The sequence below is a fragment of the Peromyscus californicus genome, unplaced genomic scaffold, assembly GCF_007827085.1.
Source record: "Peromyscus californicus insignis strain IS unplaced genomic scaffold, ASM782708v3 Scaffold_10__1_contigs__length_136768540, whole genome shotgun sequence".
NCBI lineage: Eukaryota > Metazoa > Chordata > Mammalia > Rodentia > Cricetidae > Peromyscus > Peromyscus californicus.
In genome coordinates, this window is record NW_026294391.1 from 1,736,341 (window position 1) to 1,762,705 (window position 26,365).

General features: G+C 39.0%; 1 protein-coding gene and 1 long non-coding RNA gene across 8 annotated transcripts in view; one reads left to right on the forward strand and one right to left on the reverse strand.

The window, feature by feature from the left end:
• Jade3 (jade family PHD finger 3) overlaps positions 1-24,263 on the reverse strand; it is a 157,956-nt gene extending 133,693 nt beyond the window's left edge. For 3 of the 7 annotated variants that reach the window (XM_052733325.1, XM_052733657.1, XM_052733244.1), the window contains exons 1-3: positions 23,770-23,873; positions 20,450-20,558; positions 16,885-16,970 (exon numbers count right to left, since the gene is read on the reverse strand). The gene's annotated coding sequence lies outside the window, so the exon portion shown is untranslated. Of the gene's footprint in view, positions 1-16,884; positions 16,971-20,449; positions 20,559-23,769; positions 23,874-24,202 lie in introns of those variants that run through there. The other 4 variants (XM_052733590.1, XM_052733496.1, XM_052733412.1 and 1 more) reach the window with 3 other exon arrangements.
• LOC128107783 (uncharacterized) overlaps positions 24,214-26,365 on the forward strand; it is a 33,742-nt gene continuing 31,590 nt past the window's right edge. Inside the window, exon 1 of the long non-coding RNA XR_008217216.1 lies at positions 24,214-24,326. This is a non-coding gene — a long non-coding RNA (uncharacterized LOC128107783). The remainder of the gene's footprint in view (positions 24,327-26,365) is intronic.

Here is a 26,365-nt window from a genome sequence, read left to right on the forward strand (position 1 = left end):
AAAGGAAACATAATTTAGAGGCAGGAACATTATAAAAATAAGGGCTAAAGGGACATGACATAATGCTAAAAGGGTTAACACAGACAAATTCTGATTTTGTAAACACTTAACAACAAGGTTTCAAAGTAAGTGAAAGAAAAACTGCCAAATCTAAAATGAGAAAAATTCAAATATATTGGTATGCTTCCATATTCCTTTTTTAACTAATATAAAGAACTAGTAGACAGAAAATCATCAAGAACTTAAAAGAACTAAAAACTCTCTCAAGCAAGTATAGTTAAGCTGACATGTGTGGAAAACTCCACCCCAAAACAAAATATTCTTCCAACAAGACAGACCATTAATTCAAACCTTTTCATACATAAAACTAAAATTGTAAAGAATATGTTCCTTGTTTAATTCCCATAAAGGAATTAAAATGGAAATTGACCACAAAGAGAAAATTTCAGAATACTTTTAGAGTATTTATTTGTTTATTAACTAATTTTTATTGGGGACTGAATGCTAGGCAAGTACTCTACTACTAAACTACATTCTCAGCCCTTAAGTAGCATATATTTAAATAACCAATTAAAGGAACAGAAACTTCCCAAAAAATTGTTTGAGGGGCTGGCAATATGGCTTGGTAGTAGAGTGAAAGCTTATGAAATAACTTGAAGAAAAATGAATATATGATATAAATATATGGGTTGTAGCTGAAAAAGTTTTAGAGGGAAATTTATAGTACCAAATACTTTCAGGCAGAAAACATTTCGCTGGGCGGTGGTGGCACACGCCTTTAATCCCAGCACTCGGGAGGCAGAGCCAGGCGGATCTCTGTGAGTTCAAGGCCAGCCTGGGCTACCAAGTGAGTTCCAGGAAAAGGCGCAAAGCTACACAGAGAAACCCTGTCTCGAAAAACCAAAAAAAAAAAAAAATTTCAATTCAATAATGTATCCTTAAACCTCAGGAAACTAGAAAAAGAAGAGCAAATAAACCCAAAATATATAGATTAAGGAAATCATTGAGATTAAAAAAAAGTAAGTACAACTGAAAAACAATCAAGGAGAAAAAAATCAATGAAACTAGACAGGTTGTTTGAAATAACCAACAAAATTGATAATCTCTGGAGTGACTGAGAGGGAATATTTAAATTAGCAAAATCAAGAATGAAAGAGGTAATGATCACTTTTGATCTAATATATACTTGGATGTCATGAATAATTTTATGTATATAAAATTAGCAAATTAAATGAAACAGGTCAATTCCTTGAAAACCACAAATTACCAAAATTCATTAAGACGAAACATACAACCTGAAGAATATTCTGATACATATATATGGAATATATATGTGGAAATGTATATATATTGAAAAAATATATATATATGGAAATTGTACTTAAACCCCTTTTTAAAAAGGGATTCCTAGGCACAGATGTTTTCATTGGCCAATTCCAACAAATACTAAAGAATTAAAGCCAATTCTGCAAGATGAGGTTATCTTTCCTAGTTTACATTATAAAGTCCCGATACCAAACCCAGACAAATACAGTACAAAAAGAAAACTATAGTCTGGCGGTGGTGGTGCATGCATTTCATCCCAACACTTGGGAGGCAGAGGCAGGCGGATCTCTGAGTTCGAGGACAGCCTGGTCTACAAAGTGAGTTCCAGGATAGCCAGGACTGTTACACAGAGAAACTCTGTCTTGAAAATCTAAAGGGAAAAAAAAGGAAGGAAATTATAGACCAATATCCCCCACTGCTGGCAATGGTTGAGAGGCAGTCCGAACTGATCTACTCTGGTGATAGGATGGCCAAACACCCTAATTGTCGTGCTAGAAACCCCATCCAATGACTGAGGGAACTGGAGGCAGAAGTTGGCCCAATTGATTAGTTTGTGTTTTTTTTTTCAAAATCACAATATAAAACAGTAGTTTTGCCAGGTGTTGATAACATACTCCCAGCACTTGGGAGGCAGTGGCAGGCAGATCTCTGTGAGTTTGAAGCCAGCCTGGTCTACAGAGAGAGTTCCAGGACAGCCAGGGGCTACACAGAGAAGCCCTGTCTTGAAATATCCAAATAAACAAAACAAAAACAAAAAAAGACAAAAAAATAGGTTTTAAATGTTTTTTTGTTAAAATATGTTTTAAATAATCACCAGGGAAGAAAGCAGGCTGAGTTTTTCTTCCACTCCTGTCTCATATTGTCAATCATCTATGTCCTCCTTCAATCTGATATTTTAGAACTTTGGTTCATACTTTTTTTTTTTTTTTTTTTTTTTTTTTTTTTTTTGGTTTTTCGAGACAGGGTTTCTCTGGGTAGCTTTGCGCCTTTCCTGGATCTCGCTCTGTAGACCAAGCTGGCCTCGAACTCACAGAGATCCGCCTGCCTCTGCCTCCCAAGTGCTGGGATTAAAGGCGTGCGCCACCACCGCCCGGCTGGTTCATACTTTTAAAATGGATGACTATGCCACATCGAATGTTAGTAGTTTGGGGCTGGAGAGATGGCTCAGCAGTTAAAGGACCCAGGTTTGATTTTCAGCACCCACAATAGGACACTTCACAACCATCCTTAACTCCAGTTCTAGGGGGATGATACTCTCCACGCCTCTGCAGGTACTGCATACATGTGGTGCACAGACATACATGCAAGCAAAACACCCTTACACATAAAATAGTAGTAGTAGTAGTAGTAGTAGTAGTAGTAGTAGTAGTAGTAGTAGTAGTAGTAGTAAAATTCATACTTTGTTCTTTTTGTATGAATTTGATTCTTTTAGGAAGAACAGTTTATTGAAGACACGGCCAAGAGGGCACCAGAATGGATAGCCTGCAATTGAGTTTAAATTTTTACTTTAAGATATTTATTTTATTCTTTTTTCAATAATGTTGTCTTAGTTTGGGTTTGTATTGCTGTGATTAAAAATCTCATGACATAAAGCAGCTTGGGGAGGGAAGCCAAGGGAATTCAAACAAGAGAAGCCAAGGCAGGAATTCAAACCAGGCAGAAACCTGGCGGCAGGAACTAATACAAAGGTCACTGGAGAGACCTTTGTCTGGCTTGTACTGCTTACTGGCTTCTTCCTCAGGGCTTGTTCAGCTTGCTGTTTTATAGAACTCAGGACCCAGGGGTGGCACAACCCACAGTGAGCAGGGCCCTCCTACATCAATCATAAATCAAGACTATGTACCACAAGCTTACCCACAGGTCAGTCTAGTGGGAACATGTTCTTAACTGAGGTTCTCTTTTCCAAAATGACTTTAGCCGGGGTGGTAGTGGCGCATGCCTTTAATCCTAGCACTCAGGAGGTAGAGCCAGGCAGGATCTCTGTGAGTTCAAGGCCAGCCTGGGCTACAGAGTGAGTTCCAGGAAAGTCACAAAGCTACACAGAGAAATCCTGTCTCAAAAAAAAAAAAAAAAGCAAAATGACTTTAGCTTGTGTCAAGTTTACATAAAACTAGCTAGTACATCTGTTAATCTAATTCAGAATATTTATAAATAGTTGAGATAGAGAAACATACTTTAACCTGCTATTTTTTCTCCTGATGCTTCAATTCTTTAACATTTAGTAGTCTTAAGCTTGAGATAGTGGTGAATACTTGTGTTCCCAGCATTTGGGAGACTGAGACAGGAAGAGGCTGAGTTAGATGTCAGTCAGGGCTGCACAGTGAGACTTTCTCAAAAATATCGAACAGTCTAGTAGATAAAGGTTTTAATTAATATGAAAGACTCCACTCCTTTTCTTGATTCTATTTTTTGAGTCCTTCAGGTACTAACAGGGCAGACTTCAACTTTCAGTTCAGGCTCTGATCTTTTCTTGCATTCCTATTGCTGCAAATTAGTGACACTGAGTACTAGGGAAGCCTGATTGCATTATAAATTGGGAGAAGTGGAAAACATAGGGCCAAGCACAGTACTCAAGAACACTGGGCATTTGTGGATTTATTGATTTGATTATATCCCCAGTACTGTGAAAAGGAAAATGTTAAAATAAGCCTGTTAGGAAAAAGAGGTTTTATCATAAGCTGCAGTTTATTTTGCCAAAGCTATCAGATTTTTAAGATAGCAGATAGTTTGACAATTTTTTTTTTTTTTTTTTTTTTGGTTTTTGGAGACAGGGTTTCTCTGTGTAGCTTTGCGCCTTTCCTGGAACTCACTTGGTAGCCCAGGCTGGCCTCAAACTCACAGAGATCCGCCTGGCTCTGCCTCCCAAGTGCTGGGATTAAAGGCGTGCGCCACCACCGCCCGGCAGTTTGACAATTTTTATCACTACTGTATAGTTATTTTATGACCATTACTAGCAAAAATAAATTACAGAAATATTGCTTGACAGGAAAGAATGGTCCCATGTGGGTCTTACTTCTCTGGATCTCCTAAAACAAAGGATTCTTAATGCATTTTCTCCAATTACAGAAACAGGAAATTGATAGAAACATCTCTTTCCTTTTTTATGAGAGTAGTTACAGAAAGTCTTTCTGTAGTGTTATTGAGTACCTGCTGAAAGGGTATCCAATCTTCTTTCTGTGAAAACCTCATTAGGTACAAGCATAATCAAAAAGTATTTCAAGGAGCTAGTATAAAATCAAATTAGCAACTCAGATGGGCAAATTGGTGCAGACCCTGAAATCCTGACCTATACAGGGAGCCCCTGTCTCAAAACAAACATCCCCATTCCAAGGTACAATAAAGAGACTTTGTGTGAGATGGAGAATGATCTACAGGCAATGCTGAAGGATATCTGGATATAAAAATATAACCTTCAAGGTTAAAAACACAAGTCACATGCAAATACCAAACACAGATCAAATACTCATTCAGCTTAGTAAGAGAATTGACAGGATACAAAGAAGATTAAAAGAATATTTGAGTCTTGGTATATACAGTCACTGAAAATAAGAATGCTAGAATAAGACTGCTAAAATAGATATAAAATGGTTATAACTTAAAGAAAGTTAACCTGAAGCCTCTGGGATTGCTTCTACCAAACAGTATCTTCTGTTTCTCTACCAGACTAAAATCTGTAAGTTAACATAACTTAAAAAATCTACTCCCTGGCCAACCAATGACTAGTCTAGTCTAAAACCCATGCCAAGAGACTAAGCCCATCCCTGACACTGCCTGGAGCTCCAGGACCCAGAGCTGGATAGCCCAGAGACCTAGAATAGAACCAAACATGATTGGAGAGGAAAAAAAGTCAATGTAATGATGTCTAACGATATTTTGCTATACTCATATATTGATGCCTAGCCCAATTGTCATCAGAGAGGTTTCATCCAGCAACGGATGGAAACAGATGCAGACCCAAAGGTAAACATTAGACAGAGTTCAGGGAATCCTGCAGAAGGGGAGGAGTAATGATTGTAGGAGCCAGAGGGGTCAAGGACATCACAAGAAAACCCACAGAATCAAGTAACCTGGGATCATAGGGGCTCACAGAGACTGAACCAACAACCAGGGAGCCTGCATGGGACTGACCTAGGCCCTCTGCTTATATGTTACAGTTGTGTAGCTTGTTCCTCTTATGGGACTCCTAACAGTGGGAGCAGGGGCTATTTTTCACTCTTTTGCTGGCTTTTGGGATCTTACTCCTCATACTGGGTCACCTTGCCCAGCCTTAATACATGGGGAGGTGCTTAGTTTTACTGCAATTTGATATGCCATGTTTTGTTGATATCCATGGGAAACCTGCCCTTCCCTGAATAGAACAGAGGAATACTGGATTGGAGGGTGGGAACAGGAGGAAGCGGGAGGGGGAGACAGACACTGGGAGGAGAGGAGGGAGGGGAAACTACAGCAATTAACCAATTGAAAATTTACTCCCATACCAGCAAGATGGCTTAGCAGGTAAAGGCACTTACTTATCTCCAAGTCTGACTTCAATTCACAGGACCAACATAGTGGAAGAAGAGTATCACTTCCCACAACTTGTCCTCTGACTTCCACATGTGCATATGCACAAATAAATAAATATAATTTTTAGAAGTATACTCCCTTATAATCGTATGAAAATATCCTTAGGAAAATTAAGCCATCCACTTATCATTTTGTTTTGCTTTAAATAATTTCTGTTAATAAAGGAAGAATGGTTTATTTTATACCTGAGTCTAAGCTTCTGAAAATAAAATTCTGGTCCTAGGGGAATACCTTTTCAAATAATGTGGTTATGCTTATGTATATTTACTGTTCCATAGCATACTTAGACATTTTTATGGATATGTATGTGTACTTTTCTTGTATATGTGCAAGTACACATGAACATTTACCCTAAGATAATCATTAAGATCTTAAAAGCCATCTGGTACATACCTAAAGGAGAATAATCACAAAACATTTGTGTGCAAAGAAGGAAACTAGTACAAAAAAAAGGAAACTGACATTACTGAACACCTACTGTATGTGCAAGTTTATTTTTAAAGGACCAAATTTAATTTCATGTAATGACATGTTACTTATACATTTTGCCATATTTAGTCAAATAAATGGATGTTTGCACAATTTCTTTGAACTATAACTTAATTAAAATTATATACACTATAATATATCCTTTTTAATGTACAGTTCGAGTTTTGACAAATGTGTGGTGGTATAAATAAAGTTGCCTGGGCTATTAGAGCCATAGCAAGTGCGTGGCAGTGGTGGCGTACGCCTTTAAGGACCTGGAGGGCGGTACATACAGGCAGTGACGAGGCAGTCACATGATTGGGTTTACAACCAATCAGAAGCCAGAACAAGGAGACTAGAGAGACAGACACACAGGAAGTAGAGCTCTCTCTCTTTCAGAGAGCTCTCTTGGCTGAGGAGGATCCCTGAATCAGGAAGGGTGAGGCTCTTGGCTCTGACCTCTTGGCTTTCTTCTCTGAATCAGCTCTGTGTTTCTTGTTTAATAAGACCACTGAATTACATCTACATTGAATTACATCTACACAAATGCACAGCTATAATCACTACAAACAAGATACAGAACAGTTCTGAGCATAGTTGACTTTAAAATGTCAATTAATCAACAACTATTCTTTAACAATTGATGCATCTAATAGCTAATGATTAGTCTTTGAGTTGCAATAAGGGGAGTGGGAAAAGGCAGAAGTTAACAGTTATTATGCTCACCAAACTTCCAATACAATTTGTTTCATATTCATGAACCAGATAATGGAAAGAAACAGATAATCCACTAAGTAATAATTTATGTGAGATATGAATTCTAGTCTTGATACTACTATCATATGACATTGAATAAGCAATTACCAATGATGATTTCTTACCTGAGCTTTGCTTTCCTACTTCATAACTGGAAAGATTATTCCAGACAATCTCTAAGGACTGTAGTAACTTTGAACACATATGATTCAGATATTGAGCATTCAGGGTGATGACAGAGGTTTGGGAAGGCTGGAAACAGCTTTATAGCACTGAGGTATTCAATGGATTGACTTAAAAGGATTAGTAAACAAGGGTAAGTAGAAAGGATGCAACATGAAGCTGATGTAAAGAATAAATTGTCGTGGGGCTATCTATGATTGGGGGCAAATATATAGACACTGACCCAGTGGAGCAAAGTACAGGTGTTATTCTGGAAGAATATGTCAAGGCCAAACTTTAGATTGTTGTGAGAACCAGGGAGAATCACAAGGACTGAGAAGCTTGAAGTGAAACAAAGACAGTGATTCACAACAATCTTTTACTGAAAACCTTCCATAGGCATGCCCTTTAAGACTTTTAAGGGATACTGTACTACAAACCGTGCCCTTTCAGTTATTTATTGTAACAACCATATAAAATTTTAGTGGCCAAAATATTTTATTTGCTCACAATCCCATAGGTTAGCAATTTGGGCTACAATCAGCTAGATGGTTTTGCTAATCTTTTCTAGGGCCTCTCATGCAATTTCAGTAGCAAACTGGTTGGGACTGAATGGTCTAAGATGGCCTCCTTCTTACCTTGCTGCCTATTAACTGGGTATTTCTCCTTATCTTCTTTCTTCCTCCAGCAAGCTAACTGGAGCTTCACATTATTGCATCAAGATTTCCAGGGAACAAGAAAGAAGTTACAAGACTTCTTCAAACCTAGGTTAAGTTCCCTACAATTAGCTTATACTATAGTGTATCAGACAAAGCAAGTCAAAGATATGCCACAATGAAGGAGTAGGTAAACAGATTCCATGTTTTGACAGGAGCTATTGCAAAGTCACACTGCAAAAGGGTATGCTACACAGATGAAAAGGCAGTGCATCCATTAAGTATTCTATCATACTGTCTCATGTTAGTCATGAGTATTAAACACATTTAGTCCCAGCTTCAGAGGTGGGAAGAACCACTGAGGTGAAAAAGATGAGATCTGGAGGTACATCCAGGATGGAACAAACCCACAGGAATAGGAAGCATTCTAGACAAAGGCACTACAGAAGAATAACTTGTGCTTAGATGCTAATAAATACAAACTTAGATAAAATAGGTAGAGAAGTTGGACCTGGGAGGATGGCATTGAAATCATGTCAAGAAAGGGGCTTAGAGAGTTCCCCTAAAAAGCAGATGCTTACCTAAAGGGGCTAAAGAACAGAAGAACAGTTTTTACAGGTTCATTTATTTAGTAGTATAAAAATATTGAAGATTTAAGTTAGTTATCCCAGTGCTAGCTGAATTTAGACTCATGACATGGATATATACACAAACATGCAAGCATCTACCTCTCATTATAAGAGGTTAACTCCTCCTCTAAGAGAGTCTTACTATGCAACACACAGGTAGTGAGTATCACTGAGTCCTTCTTCTCTCCCTTGTCCTCTTATGAGTGAGACAGTCTCGCTATAAAGAGACTAAGCTGGCTTCAAACTCACATTCAGTCTCCTGAATGCTGGTATTATAGGCATGTGCTATCATATCCACATAAGAGATAAGTTTCATGTGACACAAGTAGGATAGATGTTTACTAAATCTATCTATATTTAAAAGATACCCAAATAACCAATTACACAATGGACAAGAATTCCAGCACTAATCCTAACACTTAGGAGACAGAAGCAGGTGAGGTTGGTCTACATAATGAGCTCCAGGAAAGCCAGAGTTACATAGTGAGACCCTGTCTCAACCATGCCCACACACAAAAGACAAGTGCTGGAGAGATGGCTCTTGCAGAGGACCTGGATTCAGTTCCCAGCATCCACAGGAGCACTTCACAACCACCTATAACTTCGGTTCCAGGGGATTCAATACCCTCTTCTGGCCTCTGTGGGTACTGCATGCACATGATGCACATGCATACATTCAGTTTGGTTATTAATGAAATAGGAAGCAGCAATTTTCCTCCATATTTTTGAGAAATAATATGTAGAAAACTTTAGTGTCTCAAAATCTTCAAATAGCAATTTAGTTGTATGCCTGCAAGTAATACATATATAAATTAGTTAAAGATAAGGAAGTATGACATTTACATGCCATAGTGAATAGAAAAAATAAAATTTAATGGAAGTCTGAACATCGATTAAAGGATGGTACCCAGGAGAGTGGAATGAATCTCAGGCAGTGTGTAATGGGAGGTCTTTTACTGACATAGTATTTGGAAGATAAGATTGGCAGGGCAACAAAAGAAGGGTATTTCAGCTGTGAGGAAAGGTTCAGGGTATGTGAATATGAAAATGAGAGTTGGATTACTGGTAATGCAGAGAAGAGACAGCAAAAAAATAGTTCAGAGGTGACATCTATGAAGGACTATTTGAGACTTATGTCACCTAGTTCTGAAATCTGAAGCAGGAAAGAAGTATTTGTAGTTGAAGTTATTACAAAACTGAACAGACAAGAAAAAACAAATATTTATGTTCCTTGTTCCATATACTGAATTATAGCCATTGCTTGGTGAATTAACAGGTGGAGAAAATTCTCCAGGAGAGATACATCTGCTTTGTCCTTGGTGCTATTCAGACTGAGCCAGACCATACTACACAGAAGCCATGGGGAGAGGGGGGTAGTGATTTCTGTTGCATATTCTAATGATACAATATTATAGGGAGATATTTGAGTGGGCATGCAAAATTTTTAAATTTTTTTCAATATGTCCCTCAAAATTGAAGAGATTTCCTGTAAATATGTTTTTTAATGTAACACTTGAGAAATTGTAGATGTTTCAATCATGCTGTGAGGACTCCGAGAAGACAGGCTTTGTCAGTGCCAACAGTATTTTGAAAAATTAAAGAATTTGTGGATATAGCTCAGCGGTAGAAAACATGTTTAGCACACTTAAGGCTTTGGGTTTATATTAAGAAAAAGTTATAAAGTTTAATAATTTCTAAATGGCTTATTTTCTGGGGAGGTACTCAAGTTTATACACTCGATGAATGCTTTACCTAAGATTTCCTGTATAGACAGCATGATTTAATGAGTGTTAGTTAATTCTGAGCTATTTTCATAGCTTCTTGTATAAAATATGGCAATATACTCAATTTTGGTGAACATGATTCTTCCATGTTGAGAATATAAATCAAACCACCAAAACTTGCCATTTGATTCAACCTCTGGCTGTTACACAGACCTCTCATACATCCATATTTACTATGGAAGTTTTTAAATTTTTTTTACACATTTTGAAGATATAACTACAAAGAATACCACACATTAGTTATGCTTGCTTCAACTAATCAAATGTTTCTGACAAGAAACAATTCTATTAAGCATAATAATGTACTCAGTGTACTAATATTGTTCAGTCTTTTATCCTTAATATGCTATTTATTTCACACAATAATCCTAGATATTATTCGTTTTACAACTAAGAGACACAGAGAAATTAAATTCATTCAAGGTTGTACAGCTAACAGTGAAAAAAGCAGGATCCAAACATGGGTTTCTGCCATTCTATTTCATCATTCAAATTCTAGTGAACTAGTTATTGTGAATTATAGTATAATTCTAACAATCTCATTCCCATAAATAAAATACAAACTTACATGCACACAAATACTTGCTTGTGAATTTTTACAGCAGCTCTACTCATAATCACCAAAACTCAAAAGTAATTCACCTAACCTTCCATGTGGAACGACTAAAAAATTGTGATATACCTGTACCATGGACTACTCTATGCAGCAAATATAAAGGAAACAAAATATTAACATAACAACTTGAATGATGTGAGTTCTCAAAAGCATTATGCTGAGTGAAAACACAAGATTCACAAGATGACATTCATTTTATGTTAAAACGACAAAATTATAATGATGGAATACAAATTAATGGCATCCAGATATTAAAGTAGAAAGGTCCTGTGATTAAGAAGCTAGCACAAAATAATTTTCTGGGGTAAAGGAAGCCTTCTGTACTTAGATCGAGGTGGTGGTTATATGAAAGTATACATGTTAAAATCCATAGAAATTCATACAACCCCCAGAATTTCCATTTAGCTTTATAATTTTTAAAGATATTATGTCATCTTTTTGGTTAGTACTAATTGTTGTACTTCCTATTTTCTATATGCATTTACTAGAACTCTACCTACCACTAACAATAGGATTCAATATTAAAATAGATTAGAATGTATACATTTTAGAAATTACAATATCCTTCCTATCACAGAATTTTTATTGTCTTTGGAGACCCATTACTCTACTTACCAGGACAGGCCTGTATTAGACTCAAAATCTAATGTCTTATTCATAACACAATGTGCAACCAACCAATATTTGCTTAACTGACTTGCTCTGGCAACGTGGAGTAAAGTGACAAACACATGGTCATTAACAAAATCTAATCTAGATAGACTAAATCTTGCTCTAATTTCTAATTAAACAATTACTAAGTTGTTAAAGATATGCTCAATAATTACAAGGCATGCATAGAAAACAGACAGATAGCATACTGCTAGTGGTACAGAGGTTTTTAAAGCCTAAAATAGGCAGAATCCAAGCAACAATGAATTACTCCATGCTCCCTAGTCATAAAATTCAATGGATTAGGTAAAAGAGATATAAAGAAAGAGATATATATTGGCTTTCTAGATATGTGATGTCTTGTATAAGGCAACTTACTTCAGGGATCACATTTCAGCTCAGATATGTAAAGCTTTCAGAGGCCATCATCCTACTTTTAAGACAAAAAAGCTTGCCAAACTGAAGGGCGATCTGGCAGGGAAGTGAAGTTGCAGGACAAACTACTACCCTCATATGCAAAACGACCAGGGACCTGCAGAGAGACACTGGTTTGGGCACATAAGCCTGTAGAAATTTTGAACCAGAAATTCTATGATTAGCCATAGTGTGAAGTTTCTGTGTTCCATAGATTAGTTTCTACCCTTTAAAAAAGCTTTTCCTACAAGAATCCCACCAGGCTCTCATGGTGAAGACCAAGAAAAATCTAAGAGAAAGCTCCCATAGTGCTACTTGGCTGGCTGGCTGACTACAACAGTCCACTGTGAAACTCACCAAGGTCACCTTCTCTCATCTTTAGTACAGAATAAAGGGATAAATCCTCAGGGAGGAGGACATTAGTATACCAAATGGGGTGTGGTAAGGGGTAGGAGGGAAGAGAAAGAAGCCCTACACAAGAAGAATGAACAGGAAACCTTGCTAGGACACACTCAAGACCCAGGTTCTAGTACCTGACCAATCAGATAATCAGAACACCTCCTCCTCAACCAACCACACCTGACATACTACCTACCTGGTAACAGTGCAATACAATTGGAAAAGCTATATAAAAAAAAAAAAAAACCTACATTTAAAAAGCATCACAACGGACAACCCAAAACCAAGAATAGTAAAAATGAAGTTATCATGGGAGCTAGAAAGATGACTCAGCAGTAAAGAGCACTTGCTGCTCTTACAAAGGACCCAAGTTCAGTTTTCCAGGATCCACAATGGTGGCACACAACCATGTGCAACTCCAGTTTGAGGGAATTCAACCTCTATGAGCACCTGGCACACAAAATAGTACACATACATACTTGCAGGCAAAGCACTCATCCATATAAAATAAACACCAAAAAATGGTATCACTAGAAGAATAGGAAATCTCTGGTGCCCTTACCCTGCCTCCCACCTTCACATGCTCAGGCCAACAAAAACATTGACCAGGCCAACTCCTCACTAAAGGCCTAGGAAAAGAAACCAGAGCTTTCTAACGACTAAAAATTTATCAGAATCTCTTGCCCATGTGCAGCTTTCAGGATGTTCATGAAGTGTATCAAAAGGTAAGAAAATACCCCAAGTTACAAAGCAGTTACTGGGTCCAAACACAGTAGTACAGATGTTGAGACTATCAAAAATCAAATTATGGGCTGGAGAGATGGCTCAGAGGTTAACAGCACTGCTTGTTCTTCCAAAGGTCCTGAGTTCAATTCCCAGCAACCACATGGTGGCTCACAACCATCTGTAATGAGATCTGGTGCCCTCTTCTGGCCTGCAAGCATACTTGCAGACAGAACACTGTATACATAATAAATAAATAAATCTTTAAAAAAAAATCAAATTATTATTCATGTTAAGAAAAAAAAACCTCTAATGGATAAAGTAGATAATATGCAAGTCCAGACGGATAATTTCAGCAAAGAAATAGAACCTAGGTGAAAAAAGCAAATAGAAATACTAAAAAGAAAAAAGTTAAAAAAAAAACAAAAACAAAAACAGCAACCCAGTGGGCTCAACAGTAGACTTGATGCAGCCAAAAAAAGTATCAATGAGTTTGAAGGTCATGTTTATTGATCGGGCCACTAAAAATTAAAACAAAAGGGGAAAAAGGAGAAAAAAGGAACCAGCACACAGGGGCTGGCTGGAGTGATGGCTCAGTGGTTCAAAGGCCACTAAAAATTAAAACAGAAGTGGACAAAAGAGGGAAAAAAATGAACTAGCATGTAGGGGTTAGAGTTATGGCTCAGTGGTTCAAAGCATTTGCTGCTCTTGCAGAGGACCTGGGTTGGATTCTGAGAACCCACATGCTGGCTCACAACCATCTGTAATTCCAGTTCCAGGGGACCTGACACCTTCTTCTGGCCTTCACAGGCACTGCACACATGTGGTGCAGACATATATGCAGGCAAAAATAACTATTAAAAAAAGAAAAACAGCACACAACATTCAAGAACTGTGAGCCATTCAGTGTAACAAACCTGGGATTGGAATCCTAGACAAACAAAAAAAAGCAAAATAGGTAAAATTATTTGAAAAAATAATGGCTGAGAAATTATAGACATAAACTACAGATAAAAGGACTGTGGAGAATATTAAACGAGAAATATGAAAAAACATAAAGCCATATCTAGGCATATCATATTTAAATTGCTTAAAATCAAAGGCAAAAAGAAAACCTTTAAGGAAGCCAGAGGTAAAGAGAGACAGACATTAGATATGCACAAGGATAATAATTATACCAGACTTAACTAGATGATATGCAATAGTGGAATTGCATATTGAAGGAGAGGAAAAATCTCTTCCAACCATTATTCTATATCACACAAAATGTCCTTCAAAAGTGATTGGACTATGAAAACTTTCTTAGACAAAAACAGAATTTACTGCCATCTAACCTATCCTAAAAATGTTAAAGGAAATTCTTTTCTTCATTAAAATTATGTTTTATTTTAATGTAACAATTTTTATTAATTCTTAGAGAATTTCAGACATGCATACAATGTATTTTGATCATATTCACCACCTACTCTTCCCTCTAACTCCTGCAAGATCTACCTTCACCTCTCTCCCAACTTCATATGCTTTTTAAAAACTAACTCAACTTAAAGTCCAATTTGTGCTGTCCATATATGCATTGGTGTAGGGCCATCCACTAACGCATGGATAATCTATTAGGAACTATACTCCTAAAGAAAACTGATTCTCCTCCTAGCAGCTATCATTCTCAATAGCTCCTCAACTAGAAGTGGAAGCTTATGGGCCCCACCCCCTCCATGCTGGAATGCTGACTACCTAAAGAAAAATATCTAAGGGAGTTGGGAAACTAGGATTAACAAAAGAAATAAGAAGCACTGGAGAGGAAATAAATGAAGGTAGGGTATGACATTTTATTTTTTTAAATGTTTAAGAAGTCAATTTTCCATCTATCAGTCAAAGGCCAATTTTGCAAGCAAGCCTTCTAAGACAACAGCCTCAAACCTGCTAGGTAAATTGCTTTCTACACAAAAGGACATATACTATAAAACAAACCCAAAATTCTACAGCTAGTATTATTCTTGATGAGAGATGAGAACAAGTTAAGTGTTCCCTTTTCACTACAATTCTGAAGAAGAAGAATGTCAGAGTACTAATATTACTTATTTCAAGACTCACTATAAAACTATAGTACTCAGGAAAGTGTGGTAACCAGTATATCATGGCTGAGGATGAGGCTCAGTGGTAGAGCATTTGCCTAGCATGCTTTAGCCATGAGATCTATCCTCACTTCAGCACTGCAAAGAGTATAATTAATGGAAAAAATGGTTAAGACACACAGATTCATGGAACAGAGAAGCTCAGAAACAGATACACAGATGCAAAGGCAATTTAATAAATAAAAGATAGACTTTTCAACAAATGGTACAATAAAACATCCCATATGTGGGAAAATGAACTTCAACACATACTTCACTTTCATGGCTTACTGGAATACAAACTGGCAGAACCACTTTGGAGGACAGTTGGTCCACTTCTGTCCGAGAAAGATCAGCAATTTCATTTCCATGCACTTATCCAAAAGGAACTGAAAACTTATGCTCAAACAAAGACCTATAAGCTAATATTTACCACATCAGTTGTCCTCGAGTCTACACACATGTAATTCAAAGCTGGAGGTATAGTTCAGTGATATAGTATGCATGTTGTACAAGAAAAGTCCTGGATAGGCTCAATCCCCAGTACTTCAAGAAAAAGTCAGAAGTATATCAAGAAGCATTTCTAAGGGGAAAAAACTTACCTGAATATCCATCTCTCTATCTATCTAACATATAGGTGTGTGTGTGTGTGTATATATGTATGTATGTATATATATATATATATATATATATATATGTATGTATGTATAAGAATAGATCTGATCAAGTCAAGTTGAGGAGGAGTCCATAATTTCCATCACTATGTATCAGTTCTCTTTTTAAAAACACATATAATTTTTGAAATAGGAAAATAAACACATCTTAAAATTAAAAATGTATACATTAGAACCTATGCAATGAAGTCTTGCTCTCAACCACTAGTCCACATCATGCATGCCACCAAACTGTCAGTGCTTGAACAGCCCTCCAGAAATATTTTGTGTCTATATAAGCAAAAATATATATATTCTTGCCCTCAACTCACTATCTGTTTTACATAAATGGTAACACTTGCTCTACTGGTTCCTGATTTTTCTCACTGTATACATTATAGATTATACAATACATAGTGTAATACTCTTGTATAACTAAGCCCTGACTGATACTCAATATATCATCAATCTTCTACTATAGGCAATATTCCAATTAACTTGTAAGTATTTGTTGAATAAATTCTTGGATAAAGTGCTAAGTCAAATGCTATGTTTATAAATATGGATGGCTCTTTTCAAGTTACTGACTTAAATATCAGAAATTATAATTTTTTTTTTTTTTTGGTTTTTCGAGACAGGGTTTCTCTGTGTAGCTTTGTGCCTTTCCTGGAACTCACTTGGTAGTCCAGGCTGGCCTCGAACTCACAGAGATCCGCCTGGCTCTGCCTCCCGAGTGCTGGGATTAAAGGCGTGCGCCACCACCGCCCGGCAGAAATTATAAATTTTTATCCTAGGAGGAAATAAGAAAATCTAAGATTATATCATCACTCAATTTTCACACACCCCTCTGATGCACAAAATGAACATTTTACTCAGTTTCCCACGTTTCCAAGAATCATTACATTTTTATTATAATAAATTTCAGCCTTCAAGCTGTTGAAAAAAATCTATGTTATGCAAAGACTGTTACCTTTGAGATCTTCCAGAACAAAGATCTGATGCACCAAACTGGTGGATCTTGGCCACTCACTTCACAGTATGATACTGGATTCCTCACTGCAACCACAGGAATATTTTTAAAAATTTGAATAAATAAAACATAGTTACAAAGAATCCTTTGTTCTTATTACAATGCCCAAATAAGTGTTTCTTCTCTTAGGTAAAAATTATATTTGAAAAAGGGGAGGAGCTACAGGTAAAATTGCCAATGCTCCTCTCATTGAATGGCGGTAGATTCCCAAGTCTTTTTGCTTAACTACAAAACATATATATATGTATACAAGGATTTTGTGTTAAAACATGAATGGGTTTTGAGGAAACACAGGAGCTCCTTTGATAATAGCTGTATAAGATCAAAGAATAGTTGAACCATTTGTGAGAATATCTACTTCCAAAACCACACTGCCTTCCTCTGGCTTTCCATTCACTACCATTTATACATTATTGCTGGAAGGGTTCCCAATTTGTTCACAGCTCCTTATATCCACTCTTTGAATGGTCTCCCACAATGTCTCTGGACTTGATCATGAAAGCATTCTTGTGATTTAGCAATGGAACAATAGCAAATTTGACAGGAGCAGACAATTGAAAAAAAGTACTTATGTACTGGCTGGTGCTTGCTTTTACTTGCTTCTCTCTTTGGAGACTCTGAGATTACTATGTTAATAAGTCCAGACTAGCCACCTAGAAGAGACCACATAGTGATGAGCCATCCAAGCTTAGGGCCTCCTACCTAAACAACTAGTCTATCAAACAACAGCTATCTATGCAAAGCCACTCTAAATCATCAAGCCACTAACTAAGCACTTTCTCTTACCCCTAAAAGCTAACTAGCACAGGCTACTTAAGAGTATGTTTGTGACCCAAATATGTATGGCAAGGGGACAAGAGCACAGCTTTTGTCTTGTGAGGTTTATGCTGTACATAAAAACGTTTTCAAATATAAAAACTTCCACTACTTGAATGAAAATATGAAAAAATATTACAGAAAAAATGTTTCAGTCTTTCCAGAGTCTCATAAATGTGCCATCACAGATGGCATACACACAAAATTAAAAATTTACAAATTTCCATTTAGTCACAGAAGTATCTTAATTATGATATATTTAAACCAAAGCCTTATACTCCATAGTTTTATTTGTAATGCTAAATCCAGAATTCCAGAAATTACTTTTCATCTCAATTCTAATTGTTTATCTATTTCACGGGGCTTAATGAAAGCTAACTGATTTCCCTTAATGAAGCCTAAAATGCAAGAGATATATACCTAATTAAACCAGTATTCTTAAGCAGTTCCTTCTTTTAGCATCATGGCAACTCTTCTTACCAATATTTACAAAAGACAGTAAAAGTCATCTACCAACATTTTGGTGTAGGTTTTATACAGAAACAGCATCTCTATTGGAATAAAGGTAGAACGTTGAAGAAGTGACTTAACACTTTTTTAGGTGCCACTGGATACTTTTCTGAAGTACACACACGTACACACACCCATGTGCGTGGTTTAGGAAGTTTAATAAAATACTTTCAAGTAGACTCTGCCTGTCTTTGAAATAAAGCACAAGCTCCTTAATGAGGTTCCACAAAGCCTGTCAATCTTCTGCCTACCTTTTTTCCCAGATCCAGCCAAACCTCTATGAATCCTTTATTCCATTCTCCCACCTCAGTACTGTCACAACAACTGCTTTTTCCTCTGCCTGGCAATCTCTTCTCTCTACCTTTTACCTTATTTATTATTATTCATTCTCGAGGCTCCAAACATACTCCACTGGTTTCAGTCACAGAAGAATTAATTCTATCTCTTCCTTGCCGTGTGACCTTGTGCAATGGCTCTGCATCACCATTTTAAGATTCATACCTCTGAGAGATATCCTCTGCTCAGAGAGCTATCCAGTGCTAAACATAAAGGAAACTGTTACCAAATCAGTTGCTATTATTTTTATTATTCCATAAGGTAATCGCCATTGTCTTTCCTAGAACTATCAATCAGAAATTTATCTGTTGAAAAAAAAAACAAATAGCCCCTTGGCTCCTACCTCAATACTTAACACTTTATATGTTACTCCCAACATACAGCATTTTTTTTTTGGTAAGGGGATATGAAATAAATGTTTACAGAGCAAATATTACTTCAACTAAATTCTCACTACCATCTTTAGAGATATGATTTGTCACATGAAGAAACCAAGGCACAGAGAAGTAAACTAGCCAAGATCAAGAGGAAGAGCCAGAATATGAGTCCAAGTATGACTGAGTCCACTCCCTGTGGTGGATGTATAACATCAAAGGATTCCCTAACTCATGAACTTTGTCACCTAAGAGCAAAAGGCCTTAAAGATGGATATATACAGTTATATCCAGTTAAGTGACTCCCAGATATCTACTCTTCAGATCCTTAACCAGGCCTCTGTTCCCATCAGCAGAACATTCCTCCTCCTAACTGTTGAAAAGATTCCTCAAATTCTTTCCACTGGACATTAAGCTCTTAAGGGGATGAGTATCTTTCTCTTTTTATACCCCTAGCAAATAGAAAGCACTCAGTATGTTTGCTGAATGAATTAAATGGAAACTATACTAATGGCCATAAAGTTGAGGATTTTCATAGTATTAAAATTTGACATAGGAAAATACACAACAAGAACAGTGAAAGGGAGAGGGTGTCTTAAATACTTTTACGATTGGTCATGATTTCTCTATCTAGCATCAGAGATTCCACTTGATTTACAAACATATGCCTGGTAACTACAGGGAGACTTTACCTCTGGGCCCTGCCCCACCACCAATGTTCTGCTATATCAGTGGTTGCATCTGAGACACTCTTCACGACAGGATGGCCTTGACAAGTACCACTCTCCCAATGGTTATGCACAAATGATTTGTAAAAAGAAACAGAAAGAGCAAATGAAAGCAAACTGCTGATAACTAGTGACCTTGGATAAAGGAAATATAGTGAGTTTTTGTACCAATCTTGCAACATTTCAAAAAATTATATATTTTATCAAAATTAAGTTTTCAAAAGCTAAAAAAGAATAATACCAGCAAGTTTCCCAGGAGATTTCAACACCGAGGGTTTGGTGTATAGGCCAAGCTGACATCACATTCTCTTGTTAGCTAGTCCAAAACAACATTCTAGCCAAACATAGTAGCCCATACCTTGTAATCCCAGAGCTCAGGAGGCTGAGGCAGGAGGATCATGAGTTAAAAGGCCAGTCTGGGCTACACAGTAAACCCTGTCTCAATATAACAACAAAAAACCCACACCGGCTTAGTATTTTTTTTTTCCTATCAGCAGGTATCAGAAGAAATTGACCTTTACTGGTAGTGGGGCATAGTCATGGCTTCTGAGTTGGAGCAGACAAATTTGTAGCTTGAAGGGTACTCATGATATCATAGATGCCTCCTATTGGCCAAAGTCCCAGTATAACTTCAAGCCCTTGGCAGATCCTTTTTCTTCAGGGCATATCAGACTCCCCCCTCCCCTAGTACCTCCAAGGACATGCCCTCATGTTCAGAAAAACAGCACTTTGAGTTTTTACCTTTCCTTTTCCAAGTCTGGCAGATTGGATCAGGTAAGTTTTTCCCGAAGACTTAGCACTGAGGCACTTTTGATTGTAGGAGCCTTGCTTCGGTTGTCTACGGAAAGACCTAAAGAGAGTACACAAAAATAACCATGGGGGAGTTACAAAAACAGAAAACTTAAAGCAGTAGTTACTTGGTCTATAATGATCATCTGCTAGCACCCTCTTACTCAATCATCACATCTAATCATCCATCCTAGATTCTCCCCACCCTGGAAACCTTTATAAAGTTGAGAATGCTTTATCTTTCTCAGCCACAGTAACTAGAATACAAATTTATGGATGAGCCAAATGTCCCCACTTTATAAGGGTATCAGAGTAAGTGGTAGGTAGCTCAGTGGTAGAATGCTTGCTTAGCATGTGCAAGGCTCTAGGTTCAATTTTCTTTTCTTTTTTTTTTTTTTTAAAGATTTATTTATTTAGTATACAGCATGTATGACTGCAGGTCAGAAGAGGGCACCAGATCTCATTATAGATGGTTGTGAGCCACCTTGTGGTTGCTGGGAATTGAACTCAGGACCTCTGGAAGAGCAGTCAGAGCCATCTCTGAGCCATCTCTCCAGCCCTAGGTTCAATTTTCAACACCAAAAATTATGACTAGGATAGTGCCAGATGAGTATCACCCAACACCCACCTCTCATCTAGAAAAGTGAGGCAAGCAAAGATCACAGTAAATTATCCCCTGATGAGAGATTATCTTAATATAAGTCAGCATATCAATTCTATCTTCTTCAGTTCCTATTTTTTGTAAGCTCCATGAAGAGGTAGGTACATTATGTTCCATTATAATATTCAACTTCATTTTAGCCTCCCTCTTTGCATCCCTGATCAAAGCCTCTAAGAGCTCTCTAATGTCCCGTCTCCACAAACACCTGATGTCTCCTGATTTCCTCACCACCCCCAAAATATGTGATTAGTTTCAGCTAGACCTCAAAGTAAATAAACAAGAGACAGCTTTGTATAGCTTAGAGGACAAACATTTGTTATGGTTGGTAGAACACAAGAGGGGGAAAAGACAAGCATTATTAAAGTAGATGACCATACTAAACCTGTAAGTTTTCGAACATTCTTGTACTTTAGCTTTCACTAACTCATATGTCTCGGTGATAACTGCCTGGGAATCATCAGCTGTGATAGTCCTGGGGCCCTCCTCTACAAGTCGGAAAGTAGCTCACAAGTGCCCTGAAAGTTGTTTCCAAGTCATTCCTGGCTCCGTCACTTTGAACTGCCTGAGATCAAGAGTCACACCACAATGCCATGGTCTGATTCAGAAAATTGGAAATAAAGTGTGGGTTCTGGAATTAGAACACTGTAACCTGTATTATTCCGAACTAACTGGCTAAAAAAATCTTTCAAGGCAACAGTATTGGAATAAGAGCTCTTCTCTAGTGACAGAAGTATACAAAAGAGCACAAATGAAAGAAAGGTGGCAATGATGGTACCTGATGTTGAGAACTTAATATGAACTGGGCACTCCCCAACTTAATATGAATAGCACCTTCCAACTTCTGTAATCCTTGAAGTGAGAGTTTATCCTCTAATAATTCAAGCATTTAAACTCAGAACTCACCTTAAATAAAAAAGAAAATGATAATTATCGAAGTAGGATACTCTTAAGGTTAAACAAAAAAGAAAAAAAATCTATTTTTATTTATCCAGAGTCATCATATAATGTGTAAGAACTACACTATTCAAAGGGTACAAAGGTCAGGCTCTATGTTCCCACCATTACAGATGTTCCAGAAATACTAAACTAAATAAAACACAATGCTTTGTTTCAAGTGGACTCTGCTCTTCTCCCCACCCCCATTCTCCAACCCCCAGGCTGACAAGAAGTGGCTGCAGACAAGGTATTTAAGAAGTAGTCTGGAAAAGTGGATTCTGGTTATCATGAACTAGGCAACGATGTTGTGCAACCAGTTTTTACCTTTTTTTTTTTTTCATTATTTTTCAGAGTTGGGAGAGTAGCAGTTATCTTTATCTGACTCAATGCAGGGAATGAGGTCGCCTTTCCCTCTATGACACTGTCACCATGGTTTTGATTTCTTATACAATCAAACTGAGGAGGGGAGAGGGTGGGGGTCTCGTCCTCAGCTTCAGAGATGAGTGTATCTCACAAGGTGGGTGGGGGTCGACCCTTGCACACATCTCAGAACATGGATTTCCTTGCAACTCAGAACGCCAATGGAGCAGCCAAACAAGTTTCTTGCCAAATCCCTACAAGCGACCTATGTCCTAGGGCTGCACAGAGATAAACTCTTAAGCATGTCTTCACATATCACCATTAAGGACACTCGACATCCCACCCCACTTTCTTCCTGACAAATAATGAACACAGGTTGCCCTGTGTAATTTAAAGCCAGACTCCACCAAAGCCAAGGTTCTGCTCCAAAATGCAGGAGAAAAAGATTGGAGGATTAAACAAATAAATGTGGCCCCCTCAGAGGAGGTAATAAAACGAACTAGAGAGCTGGAGAAAAGTTAACAACTGTGCCATGCCCGGTGGCAGAAAAATCTCCCCGTAATTGGCAAAGCCCTGGCCATTTTCCCACCCCCAGGACCGCAGGGCGCTTGGCGGCTGCGAACACTCGCAGCGACCTAACAATGACTGGAGAAAGGAAAGTTCACTGGCCGGCAGAGCGCCCGCGCTCCCGCTAGGTTGGCATTTCGCCTCTCGGGGTGCCTGGTTGCTCCCTACACTGCCGGTCTTCCCCTCTCCAGACACTCGGTGTCTTCCCGCTCCGCAAGGCTCAAACAGCCAGGGTGCGCCCTCTCGCTGCTAGGACCAGCCAGCCACAGGCTGTAGAAAGAGCATGCCCTCTAGCCCAGAGGTCTGGCCCCCACGAGTCCCTGATAGCACGGAACAGGCACGGGAAGGGGCGCCGGGAGGGGGGGGGCTGTGAAGGGAACGGCCGCCACAGTTATGGCGCTCAATGCCTCCTGAGGTTTCCCGAAGGCTGCAGCCGAGCTCGCGTGTCCGTGTCCGCTCCCCCCCCCCACCAGCCCCCAGCTCGGGCCACCAGGCAGAGCGCGCCACCAGCAGAGGGGCGACTGGGCACTTTACCTCAGCCCACACACACTCCCGGCTCCAGAGCTCTCGGGGGACACCGGAGGCAACCGTTTCGTGGAGCTGGAGCTCCCCTGAGCGCGGCGAGGCCGGGACCCCTAGCTCCACGCCGCCCTCGTCCCACTTCTCGAGGCCGCCACTCCCGCCGCCAAAGCCGCACTACGCCCACAACCTCGCTGCTGCTACTGCAGCTACCCTCGAGAGCGCCTACCTTCGGCGCTGCTTCAGGCTCCGCTCCTTTCCTGCCGCACACTGGGGCCCCCTCAACGTGCCGGGCGAGTCCAGCTAGGGTGGTAACCGCCCCCTAGCCGCCCGCTTTCTTCTCTTCCCTCCCTCGCACCTGCCCCCTAATCTCCTCCTCGCCCCGCCCTCCCGCCCCGGGCCTCCCGAGGAGCCACGGGGGCCGCCCCCTAGCGCTCTGCTCCCGCCCTCCGCCCTGGCCGCCTGGCCTGTCAGGCCTCAGCCCTGGGCAAGCTGCTGGGCGGCGGCGGCCGAGGAGGCGCCGAGCACTATTGTATTCCTGACACTGTGCGCTCCCACGCTCCGCCTCTTCCCTTTCCTTCCTCACCACCGCCACTCCCCCCCACCCCCACCCCCCACCCCTACCCCCCCCCCCCCCCCCCCGCCGGCTGCGCTCGCCCTACCCGACCGACTCCCCGCCGTCTGCTCGCCGCGCGCTCTTCTGGCGGGCTGGGCGCCGTCGCCAACGCCACCGGCTTCGAGGCTCCGCCCACTTCGGGCTCCCGCACGCGCGGCGCAATGCTTCAGGTGGGTTCTCCTCCCCTCCTGCTGCGCGCGCTGCTGCCCTGAGGAGTCCCAGCCTCGCTAGGAGCTAGAAAGGGCGAGGTGCACTGGCTCCTGCTCTATCACAATCCAGACCGAGCTTTTCAAGCCCCTGCTCCAACTCTAAAGTTCTACAAGTGCAATTTGTATATCAACTCGGTGACCACCATTGATTTCTGTCATTTCTCCTTGAAGTATGGAAAAATAATAAAGGCAAGGAGACAATTGACAACACATTTATCCAGTTGTAAGCAAACATGCTTTATGGTGTGGGGCTTCTTTTTCTGTATTCTGATATCTATTCAGTTAGCTTACAGCTCCCAGTTATTCAAACCTTCATACAGGTGTTGCTGTGGAGGTATTTTGGTAATATAAAGGCTGATTGACTTAAAAGTAGGGGTCATTTTCTTGGATAGTGTAGGTGGCCCGTCAGAATTATTTGAAAAAGTCTTTAAACAAGGGCTGAGTTTTTCCTGAGAGAGAGGATTGGATGGAGAGTTTAAAAACTTCACCCATAGATACTTGCTTTGGTCTATGCCCCTGGTTCCTGATCGCCTGCCTTGCAGCTTTTATTTTGTTTAACCAATATCACAATTATAGAAGATAGTAGCTTTGAATGAATAAGTGGGAAATGATGTATATTATTAATATATAAAATAAGTGAATATAATTTGCTAATGGTTCCGGCCCTTTGAATTCTGACAAATACAGAAGTTTGCAAGCAACTTTTTATTTACCTTTCTAGAATTGAAAATACATCATTCACAATTATAATAAACTCATGTAATCATTTTCACTTATATTTCTAGGATAACATTAATGTGGACTCTTGTATTTTGTCTATTTTTCATACTTTCTACTTCATTATATGTAAATCTATGCGTGGTAAAATATTCATAGTCCTTCACATTTACTGTTATATTTGATTTATTTTAAAATAAAACTCCACAGGAAGATGTAAAAATATTAGAGGGGTCTCATGAACCCCTGTAAGTACCTCTCAGTTTTCTCCCAATAGTAATCTTACATAACTATATCAAAGGCAAGGTAGTGACACTAGTCCAATCCATAAAGCTCATTCAGATTTCATCAACTTAACAAGCATCCATTTCTGAATGCGAATATGTAAGTTCTACACAATTTTATCACCTGTGTAGATTTCTGTGCCCAACACAACTATCTCAAAGATCCCCCTGGAATCCTTCATCATCAGTCGCCTCCTTTTCCTAACATAATTCCTGGCAACTCCTAACATGTTCACCACACCATCCCTATAATTTTGTCATTTCAAGCATATTATATAAATGGAATCATACATTTTGAAACATGTCAGGTTTTTTCACTCAGAATGATTTCTTTAACATCTATCACTGTTTTTATTGCTGAGTGATAATCTACAGTGTGGATATACCACAGTTTAACAGTTCATCCATTGAAGGACATTTGGACTGTTTCCAACTTTGCCTGTTAAGAATAAAACTGCTGGGCCATGGAGATGGCTCAGTAGGTAAAAGCACTAGCCACTAAGTCTGATGACCTTATTTTGATCCCTGGTATCGAAAAGTTGAAAAGAAAGAAAACCCTGAGTCTTGAAAACTGTCCTCTGACCTCCACACATAGGACACACACACAAATAGGTGTAATAAATTTTTTAAAAAAGAATAAAAGTGCTGTAAACAGTCTTATAGAGGTTTTTGTGAAAACAGTTATGAAACTGCTAAAAAGCTAAGTGTGTGCTTAGTGTTATAAGAAACATTTTTTTCAGACTAGCTGTACCATCTTGTTTTCCTAACTGCCACACATAAAAGATCAGTTTCTTTGCTCTTAGTATTTCTTAGAAATAGTCACTATTTCTGTTTTAGCCATTCTGTGGTGATAGCTCATTTTAAATTGACTTTCCCTAGTGGCCAATGATGCTGAACTTCCTTCATGTCTCTAGTTGCCATCTCTTTGGTGATGTGTCTGCTTATGTCTTTTAGATATTTTCTAATTGGATTATTTCTTACTATTAAATTTGGAGAGTT